Genomic DNA, 11,808 nt, shown 5'->3' with positions numbered 1-11,808 from the left:
CTCTCCAAAACAAAATTTAGAATTACTTTTGGGAAAAAATCTGAAATAAATTAAGAACCCTCATATTCACCAAAAAAGTCCACTCCAATTTTGGAAAAATTTCATTTTAAAATTGAATTTGAAAAGAGTGCATGACATTTAGAATAGCATGACAAAACATAAAAAGTAAAATTAATTCAAAAGAAAGGGTAAATTCTCATATTATTTATAATGGTGTTCACAAACACCTTCAAAAACTTACAAGAGGACTTCCAATAGTAAGCCATCTCGTATTTTATAATGGTGTTAACAAACACCTTCAAAAAGCTACAATAGGACTTCCAATAGTTACAATTGGAGTATTTCAAAATGGTTTTACCAAACAAATTCCAATAGTTAAAAGAACATTTCTACTTGTTACAAGAATACATGACTATTACTATTCTCGATGCTCTAGAGACTATGATGCTTTTGGCAATGTGCTATCTCCTTCCTCCAGAGGCTGTGATGTTGTAGGCATTGAATGTATGCTTCCTCGGGAGGTAGTGATTCTTTCTCTACATGTTGTGGTTCTTTTAGTGTACATTGATTCTTCTCTCCTTCAATCACCAGGCACTCCCAACATTAGCAATTTGTAGGTGCTCCCCAACATTAGCATTTAATAGGTTGTGAATGGTCTCAACCATAAATGCGAGTAGATCCATATCTGTATACGTTGATATTGGGGGATGTGAGTCCAATTCAAAATTTTGATTGATGAGAAACTTGAAATTGTAGCACACTCTCCACCCACAACTATGGCCATCTTCTTGCTCCACTACTTTGCACCTTTTGAACTCCATTGTGCCACCTTTGCACTGCATGACTACCTCAATAGTAAATATCAACTTGTTTGCTAACCTGCCCATCATAACATATAACAGAATTGAATGTGTGCATAGCATAGGATTCATACCATGGAGTAACAAAACATTAAATATACATTTACTCTATGACAGAGCCATGATAGCGTGCGATTGAATTCACAAAAAAACATCGCTTCACTTGAAGGTCCAGAACTAGAAAACTCCAATTTGAGTTGCATGACCAATCAATAATGATTATAAATTGACACAATTTTATCAATTACAGAGTACTAATAAGGTTGGGATTCTACTCAGACCTCATGATATTCCATGAACACAACTCGCACTTCATTCCAGTTTACGGGTCAACGAGGTACAAACATCCATTATGGACTTCTCTTTATTGCAAAGTACCACAAAAAGGAGGGGATCAAGCATATATACATGACGTTGTATTGATTTTGGAAATTGTGATATAACCATACTACACCAACAAAATAAATGTACAGTAGCCCATTACATTGAATCAAAATTCTAATTTATCAAGCATCCCAAAAAAGGTTTGTACCAAACCTGAGAATGGCCATCATGACATCATCATTAAGTTCCTCTTTCTGGGGGTTATTAAGTTCCTCTTTCTAGGGGTTAGAAAGAATTGAAATCTCCTTGCTACCAAATGAAAAATATTGAGGTTGCTATTGAATGACAGAAATAACCTTAAACGAGCTTCCCATTGGCCTCAATGCAACCATGTTTACACAATTTATATGCATGATATCCAAACCGGACCTATCTTTCCTTTCTTTCTCTTCACGCCTCCTTGACTCTTCTAAGGCTGCATAAGAAACATAACAAATTGGCTTCTTCATTTGAGTTTTCAACTGACCAAAATGCCCCCACGTCTTTGGGTGTTAATTTGTTGCCCGCATCTTCCACTTCTTCAAAACCTTTTGCATTACTTAATATATCAACCAAGCATGTAGATGTTGCAAGACTTGTGGTTTGAATTCAGGTAGTAGTTCCCCCCCCGGTCTAAACAGGGCTAAACAGGGCCATAGCAAGCCTTGTTTTGCCCCACTAATGTTTTTTTTTTAAATAATTACAAAAAAAAGTTTTTTATTACAAAATTTTGCCTTGCGAAAAGGGTGATACAAAATCGCTCAAATGAAATGATCGAGCAACAAAAGCATATACATGTCGAAGATATACAACATTGTTTGTTACAAAATTACCCTTTCGAAAAGGGTGATACAAAATCGCTCAAACGAGTCGATATACAAAATGATATACATGGCGAAGTATATGCAAACTACTACTACTACTACTACTACTACTACTACTACTACTACTCATTCGAATCGTCGTCGTCATCCTCCTCATCCTCGTCTTGCTGGCTTGATCCTTGGTCCCTGTGAGTTGTGCCTACTCCCTGACCCTCGTCAGGTGTGCCTGATCCCTCGCCCTCGTGATCGCTCACCTCTGGTGATGGGACACTCCAGCTTTGACCCTAAGAGTAAAACCATATTAATTGAAAATTAGATTGGAACTTAAAGAATAAAACAATTTAAAAAGTGAGATTACAAGTAGGAGTAGACTTATACCGTGTGAGCAGCCACCTCAGCCCAATCGATTGTTGCTCCCATTGCCTCCTGCTCAATAAACCATGGCTTTGTTCCTATGCAAAACGTGCGTCGTGTCTCTGCATCTGTAGGAAGACGACCCATCGCAGCTTGCTGTGGATCCAATTTACGAGAGTTAGATAAAGTACATGTAATATGTAGTAAAACAAATAGAACAATACATTAAATGAGAAGAAGTAGACTTACCATGGTTGCCTCGAATGCCAACCATCTGCCTGCACCAAAGTGCGAAGTACCTATGGCATCCGGTCGTCTCCTCGCAGCCCTACTCTGACCCTCGAACATTTCGGGATGGTCCCTATTCTACTTCTTGGAGAACTTCCAATCAGCTTTGTCTGCCCAGCTGGGTTTAGCCATCCCCTTTGTGATGGAAGTACACAAGGTTGATCTACGATGCTTCAAGACCAAACCCATGCGCTCTGACATATAATTCTCATTGAACTCCCAATTTGGCGAGTTAGGGTATTTTTGTTTTAATTCATCGATGACCGCCTGCTTCTTTTGGTCATCTTGATACCGCCAATCAGTAGTAATGCCGCTCTTGAAGTGGTGGCTCATCAACCGCCTCATGGTGGCCATCACTGCTTTGCCCTTTCTATCTTCTATTATCTCTCCGACAGCCGTGAATTGATAGGAGAGGTCCTCAACTGGTAAGGAGGACTCATGGTAGTGGCAGAGTCAGAGCGAGTGGAAGCTGTGTGAGTGCTTCCGAAGCGAGGAGTAGCAGTGGGAGTAGGAGAGGGCAAGGGACCTAACTGATACTATGTCTCAGGACCAAGTGGAGACTTATAGAGATGTGAGTGTGCTGACTCGTCTACATCTCCCGAGTCAGCACAACATAAGCAGCCCCTCCTACTCTTCCTTCCCTTACGATAAGCATGCGCAGGTGATGACCCCTCAGTTGAAGGGGCACGAGGGGATGGCGGCAGTAGGTCTAGTCGTCAGTGTAGGAGAGGGAATTGCTGAGGTCCTCTGAGATAGCATAGAGAAGAATCTCACTACCTCCACATCGGTCATTTGTGCGACAAACTCGTCGGGACTCCCGACAAAGCCATGGGCTGCTATCAAAGGAGTTCCCCGAGGGGTAGTTACAGTGCTACATCCAAAAGGAGTCGGGCCAGGGATAGTCGCAGGGGTAGGCCCCTGAGGTGTCGCCTGAGAGGAATAAAAGTCCTCTGGAGCATAGAGATCGTGATGTCTCCTCCTGCGAGGCTGTTCGTACTCGTCGGACATGTGACGTGATCCCATGTCTAACATAGACACAAACACGAAAACAAAAACAAAAAACAAACATAAGCATAGGCATAGGCATAGGCATAGGCATAGGCAAATACATATGGTTATGATCGAAAGAGGGGGAAGAGGGGAAGAAAGGTTATGCTCATGCTCATGCTTATGCTTATGCTTATGCATGAGCATATGAGCATAAAAGCAAAAGAGAGAAAGCTTAAGCATAGGAAAATACATATGCTTATGAAAAGAGATTGAAAGAGAGGGAATAGAGGGAGAAAGAGAGAGGAAAATAGGAAACTGAGACATGCTTATGAGAGAAGGAAAGGAGGAAGAGGGGAAAAAGATATTGAAAGAAGGAAAGGAGAAGGAGACATATGCTCATGCTTATGCATGAGCATAAGAGAAGGAGACATATGCTTATGCTTATGCATAGGCAAATACATATGCTTATGAAAAGAGATTGAAAGAGGGAAAAGAGGGGGGAAAAGAGAGAGGAAAGGAGGAAAAGAGGAGAAGGAGAAGGAGAAGGAGACATATGCTCATGCTTATGCTTATGCTTATGCATGAGCATAAGAGAAGCAGACATATGTTATGCTTATGCATAGGAATACATTATGAAAAGAGATTAAAAGAGGGAAAAGAGGGGGGGAAAGAGAGAGGAAAGGAGGAAAAGAGGAGAAGGAGAAGGAGGAGACATATGCTCATGCATAAGCATAAGCATAAGAGAAGGAGACATATGCTCATGCTCATGCTTATGCTTATGCATGGGCATAAGAGAAGGAGACATATGCTTATGCTTATGCATAGGCAAATACATATGCTTATGAAAAGAGATTGAAAGAGGGAAAAGACGGGGGGAAAGAGAGAGGAAAGGAGAAAAAGAGGAGAAGGAGAAGGAGAAGGAGACATATGCTCATGCTTATCTTAAGCATAAAAGAAAAAGAGAGAAAAAGAGATTGAAAGAGGGGAAAGAGGGGGGGAAAGAGAGAGGAAAAGAGAAAAAGAGGAAAAGATATTGAAAGAGGGGAAAAAGAAGAGGGGAAAAGAGCATAAACATAAGAAGGAGAAGGAGACATATGCTCATGCATAAGCATAAGCATAAGAGAAGGAGACATATGCTCATGCTTATGCTTATGCTTATGCATGAGGATAAGAGAAGGAGACATATGCTTATGCTTATGCATAGGCAAATACATATGCTTATGAAAAGAGATTGAAAGAGGGAAAAGAGGGGGGGAAAGAGAGAGGAAAGGAGGAAAAGAGGAGAAGGAGAAAGAGACATATGCTCATGCTTATGCATGAGCATATAAGCATAAAAGAAAAAGAGAGAAAGCTTAAGCATAAAAGAAAAAGAGAGAAAAAGAGATTGAAAGAGGGGAAAGAGGGGGGGAAAGAGAGAGGAAAAGAGGAAAAGAGATTGAAAGAGGGAGACATATGCTCACGCATAAGCATAAGCATAAGAGAAGGAGACATATGCTTATGCTTATGCATGAGCATAAGAGAAGGAGACATATGCTTATGCTTATGCATAAGAGGAAGAAGAGGGAAAGGAAACAAAGCATATGCTTATGCTTATGCATGAGCATATAAGCATAAAAGAAAAAGAGAGAAAGCTTAAGCATAAAAGAAAAAGAGAGAAAAAGAGATTGAAAGAGGGGAAAGAGGGGGGAAAGAGAGAGGAAAAGAGGAAAAGAGATTGAAAGAGGGGAAAAGAGCATAAACATAAGAGGGGAAAAAAGAAGAGGGAAAAGAGATTGAAAGAGGGAAAAAAGAAGAGAAGGAAAGGAGGGAAAAAGAGATTGAAAGAGGGGGAAAAAGAAGAGGGGAAAAGAGATTGAAAGAGGGGAAAAAGAAGAGGGAAAAAGAAGAGAAGGAAGAGGAGAAAAGAGGGAAAGAAGAGGAAAGAGAGGGGAAGAGAGGGTTCCTACGCCCATCACTGCAGCTAGCGCTTAAGGTGCTAGCTGCAGGCCAATGCAAATAATAAAAATAACAAAAGGAAAAAAGAGGAAGCACTTTCTTACCTGGAATAGTCCCGCTCGGTGTTTTGTGGACTGGCCCTACAAAAGAGAGGAAACATACCATTTTTCAAATAACTAGTTAGAGGAAGGAGGAGTTTAAAGAAGCAACTTCTCAAAGGGATTGGATTGAGGAGACAAGGAGAGGAGGAGGAAGAGAAATACAAAAAAGACTAGAAGAGGTGAGTCTTCTTTCTTTCACAAAATCTCGTTTTTTGTCTTTAACCCTTGAAAATCAAGCATGAAAACTAGCACATAGCCTTAGCAATACAAGGAGAAGTATGCTTCAACACTCACAAAACAAAATCTCACAAAAAACGAACCTACATTGCTCAAAGAGACTCACCTTCTTGAAAAACTTCTTTTCACACAAGCAAAGAGGGAGAAGGGTGGAGAGGGAGCACAAGTGTTAGGAGAGGGATTGAGTAGTGGTGAGGAGTGGAGAATAGAGAGAAGGAAAGCGAGGTCATCGGATATAAGTGGGAGGAGAGATTGCTTTTCTCACAATAGAGATTGCTAAAGAAAGCACCGTGTCGCGGGGTTTCGGGTTTTAACCCACAACGTCACTATATAGCGACGTTGGTCACTCGTTATATAGCGACGCTTATAATTAAAAGCGTCTTTATATAGCGACGGAATAGAGCAAATCGTCGCTTCAGAACACTTATTGTTTAAAGTTAAAAAAGAAGCTCATAGATGCTATTTTATTACTGTTAATATATTTCCTTGCAACTTATATTGTGATTTTATAAGTGTGCAGATGGAAGGGACGAGTGGAAGCTCCTCAGATGATGCACCAATGCCCGAGAGCACAAAGTGGCTTGCGGAGAGGTTGTATTGTCATTGCACTCATTGCAAGCGAGAAGTATGACATCAACATCGTATTATCATGCGCCACTTGCGGATGTATGGGGAGGAGCCCGAACCAATACCCACCGTTGGTGTTGCACATGTTGATGGATTATCGGTATGTCAAAGCTATTTAAGTTCATGGTTAATATTGGATACCATTATGATATGAAACCTTGAGACAAGATCTTATATTTACATGAAATCTTTAAAAAAGATGAGGAGGCTGACGAGGGTACGCATATACCTTCACACTTTGAGCAAGACTATAGTCTCTTGGATGATGACGAGGGTATGGTCGACATGATGGATTCTATTTTTAGAAGCACTACATCCCATGTACACGTGATGTCAGAGTCTAAGGTCAAAATGCGAGACTTGCAATCAACACAATTGTAGGAGGGTGCTAGGATGTCTAAACTATGTGCTTGTCTCTCAATCTTGAATCTGCAAGTAAAGTATGGGTGGTTGGATACAAGTGTCTCGACCTTAATGAGGTTAGCTCTTGCATTAATTTGACTCATTATTTGGATATTGTTTGTTTTGAGAATCGTCATGTATGGATTAGTGTACCGAATCATCATTATTCGAAGCCTATGTATGTTTGAATTGTGATAGGTTGCTCTAGAAGATGTTGCCTGCACCAAATACCATGCCCGCATCAAGAGATGAAGTGAAGAAGATGCTAACAACGGTGGGTATGTATTATGATACCATCCATGCTTTCCGTAATGACTATATTCTCTTTCATCATGAGCATGGACATTTGGCTAGTTGTCCAAAATGTCGAGAACAACGATATAGAGATGACTTGCAGGGAGTAGATACCGGTAAAGGTCTTGAGACACTTTCCCATCATTGCAAGAATACAACACATGTTCTGATGCAAATCCATAGCGGAGTTGATGACATGGCATGCATCTCATCGGTCCACTGATGACCTCAGGGGGGTCACTCATCATATGTAACCCTATCACGTGAGTCCAACAGAAGGATTTTTTTTATTTCTAAAATTTACAAAAATAAATATACATAAGGGACTATTTAAAATAGTTTTGGAAAAAATTTACAGATTTGTATAGAAAAGGGGTACATTTTATTAATAAAAAATGTAAAGATAAGGGATTTTAAAAATAATCCTTGAACGCACGTGATACAGAGGGTTTATACATAGTGACCCCCTGAGCTGATGACACATTGAGGATTCCTGCAGATTGTGCAGCTTGGAAGCACATAGACAATCAATGGCCGGACTTTGCGAGGGAGCCACGCAACTTACATCTTGGGCTCGCCTTGGATGGTGTGAATCCTTTCGGGTTACGCTTGACATCTTGGTCAACATGGCCCATAGTCATGGTGAATTACAATATCCCACCATGGCTAACAATTAAAAAGGGACACCTCATGCTTGCACTACTTGTGCCAGGGAAGTACAAGGCAAAAAATATGGACGTGTACATGGCACGTTTGATAGAGGAGTTATAGATATTATGGAGAGGAGTGCAGGTCTTTGATATTTCTAGATCTCCTAGACATACCAATGATATTTTGGTTAGGGGTATCTTGATGTGGACCATGCATGACTACCCAGGATATGGAGAGTGCGCAGGTATGTGGTTGTGTCTCTACATGTATAATATAGGATTATGCCTTTATGACTCTCTTTCGCATGCATGTCTTATACTAACACATTCATGCACGCATGCAGGACTTGTTACAAGTGGGTACCATGCTTGTCCTGTTTGTGGACCGGGTTTGAAGTCGCTTGCACAATACTCCAAACACATGAGGAAAAATGTTTATGAAGGTCATGCTCGATACCTTCCATTGGACCATCTCGCATGTGGAGGTCAGCTTGATCCACCATCATCATATTTGAAGGCAAGTGACTGGATTCAGGCTTGGAGAGCGAATGGAGAGGAACCTCCTCTTGGTATGAAGAGGCTTTCGATCTTTCACGAGCTTCCTTATTGGGGTCACTTACAAATCAATCATCTCTTGGATCGCATGCATACCTATCAAAGAATGAAAGATCGTGCTAGACCTAGTGTGACTAGATGAGCATAAGAACTATGGAGGCTCAAAGAACACTAAATAAGACATGAGAGGGAGATATCAAATATATATCTCTTGCAATATTTGTACAACAATACATGATAGGCCTCTTATATAGAGAGTGCCCTTTGAATAGTCAACACATGTGTCATCCTCTCATCCACATCTCTCCTTGTGGATATCCTCAATCCACATCTCCACATCATGTAGTCCACATCCTAGGGTGGCTCCTTTAATACATTCGTATACCATACCTTACCCTCTATGTGTGTGCTCATGGCACCACAACTCTCAACACCTCCCCTTGGTGCCATGATCCTTTGGCTACTGCAAGGTGGTCAGATGTGAGTTACAAATCCATCACCTCCCCTTAGTGCATGCATTGCTACTTAAGGTGGTCAAGTGTGGCTTTTACATGTCAATACCTCCCCTAGGTGCTTTCATAGCTACTCTCAGGTGGTCAGGTTTGATTACAAACATATGGGCTGTAGGTTGGCAAGGGTTTTTGTTTCTCAATACATTCCATTGATGTCACCATTTGGCTCATGGCTTGATGATGATGTCGTTGTCTTCTTCACTTGATAGAACTTGATGCATGATGCTTTGTTCTTCCATGTGCCTTCATGCTTTCTGTGTCGATGCCATGCTTTTTGTTGTGGTCATCTCATGTACTTGTGCTTCTGGCATGCTTTTTGCATTCATGTGTTGCTTTTCCATTTGTTGCAAAGGTCTTACCATGAGCTTTATTTTGCTTCAATGGTAGTGTCTAATTGCTAACAATGATTTTGAACTGACAGGCGCATAGAGCTTGAAAAGATGATCACTTTCTTTTTTTGGAGCGTGTCCAAATTCTTCCTGGATTGGAAGTTATGGCTTGTCGAATTTTTGATCAAGAAGAGGGCCTTTGATGATGTGGCTTGGCCGTTCACATGCTACTTGTAGGACTATGCTTGGCAAGGGGTTACTGTGCTGAGGTGGCCCCATGCCATGTGGCAATCTTTTAACGAATTGTAGTTAACCCGAGGTTGAAACAAACATAACTATGGTCACACTAACCCATGCAACTGAACCTAACCTTGCTTGACTGGTGAGTTTAACTTAACCAGTCATAATTAAGTAAGGTTTAAGATCAACCATGGTAAACCTCAATCCTGCCACGTGTTAGGCAAGGAGATGCTAATGTGGAGAAAACGTTTGTTCTCTGTTGGAGTCTTTGTCTCTGCTGAACCTTCGTCGCGTCTCTATCTCTGCTGTTGGAGCTTCGTCGCGTGCTGACAGAAGGAGTCACTGTGCTGCTACAGATCTGGTCTGGGGTTGCACTATCTTTTGGAGGTGCAGGAGCTGTCACTGCTATTCTTGGAGGTTGCATTGGCATTGGCTTGGGAAAGCCAGGTCTAAACTCGAACAGCTCTCCTTTCGGGGGTCGATGAGCTTCTAGAAATGGAGCAGGGAATTGGGAGTGTGGGAGGCCCTGGCACACTGTGGCAACAAGACTTTGTATAGTCTTTCTTGTGCTCAGGAGCTACCACAAGAGGAGCTATGGCGAGTCTGCATTGAAGAAAGCATTGGCGATGGCGACACGAAGGAGGATGACAAATTTTCTATTTCCATGGAGTAGCTCATTCAAGGCAAGGCTCGTCGATTGGAGGCCCGAGTCTCCTCAGTCGTCTTGTGGTCTACAGAAGGCCATCCTGGCTGGTTATGCAACCGGTTTAGCTGCTATGGTCCTAAACACACATTGGTTCGAAGCCAGGTCCACAAACTTTGTTCACGAACAAATCGACAATCAGATTGCTAATGCATAGCCCTTTCATACCCTGCTTGACAGAGAAAAAAAAAAACTAGAGTATGTTGGCTTGGCCGCTGCTGTTTCGTCGAGGTAGTGTGGCTGTGGTGCAATCTCCATCCGTTGTGCTCAGCACTTCCTCTACAAAGAGAATCAGTACTTTCTCAGTTCCTGCCATGCCTGGGACACCATGACTGATGCTGGCTACCTCCACTTCATCTCCCTGAACATCATCCTCAAAATCATCAGCAAAATCATGGCCGATGGCTTGGAAGGTCGCAGTTGCTGGAGTTGACATTGAAGCTCATGAATATGCTAGGAGCATGCTTGATGGCGGTAATTGCTGTGGAGCCCGATGGTCATCGTAGTATGCCATTCTGTTTGTAGGTTGGAGGATCCACCTTGATTGATTGCCTTGTGTAGAGGCCAGTTTACCTTGCAGGAGCATTGCTTGAAGCCAGTTCTTTGTCGATGGCAGTCATCATTAGTGCTATAGAGACTTGAAGATTGGCTTGCTGATTTGAGTCATGGAGCTCGCTGTGGTGTCTTGTTGAAGCTGTTGCTTTGCTTGGTGCTACTAGTGGGAGCAACTGTCGATGCAGAAAGCTCAGTAGGAGGACCTAAAAAAGAAGTTGCCATTTGGAGCGCTCTACCTATAGTGCTAGCTTATAGTAGCTTTTGATTGTCGAAGCTGCTAAGTGCTAGGGAGTCTCTCTCTCAAAGTTGTCTCTCAAGTCCCTATCTTTGTCTCTCTCAATCAATAGAGTAGATCTCTCAATCTCAATCTAGGCTTAGCTAAACCTAAGCTCTGATACCATGTCAAAGAACGAAAGATCGTGCTAAACCTAGTGTGACTAGATGAGCATAAGAACTATGGAGGCTCAAAGAACACAATAAGACATGAGAGGGAGATAGCAAATCTATATCTCTTGCAATATGTGTACAACAATACATGATAGGCCAGTCAACACATGTGTCATCCTCTCATCCACATCTCTCCTTGTGGATATCCTCAATCCACATCTCCACATCATGTAGTCCACATCCTAGGGTGGCTACTTTAATACATTCCTATACCATACTTAGCCTCTAATTATGTGCTCATGGCACCACAACTCTCAACAATACCTTCAAGAATGTGGGGGCTACTATTTGGGCACACTTGGTTGGTTCCAAAGACTCGAGAGGAGTGTCAGAAGGCTTGCGTGCTATGAATAGGATGTCTTGTTTGTGGCCCCAAGTGCATGCTTCAGGAAAAGTTGTCCTCCCGAAAGCAACGTGGATCCTCTCTATGAGGGAGGAGGCAGTAGTCAAGGCAGACATTGCCTCTTTTCAAACACCGACAGGCTACATGCGTTGCTTGAAAGGAGCATTTTCAAAGGACAATAAGCTTAGTGGGCTCAAGT

This window comes from Dipteris shenzhenensis, chromosome 11 (assembly GCF_047967505.1).
Source record: "Dipteris shenzhenensis isolate YYH24624 ecotype China chromosome 11, Dip_SZ_1.0, whole genome shotgun sequence".
Taxonomy (NCBI): domain Eukaryota; kingdom Viridiplantae; phylum Streptophyta; class Polypodiopsida; order Gleicheniales; family Dipteridaceae; genus Dipteris; species Dipteris shenzhenensis.
This window is presented reverse-complemented; position numbering follows the sequence as displayed.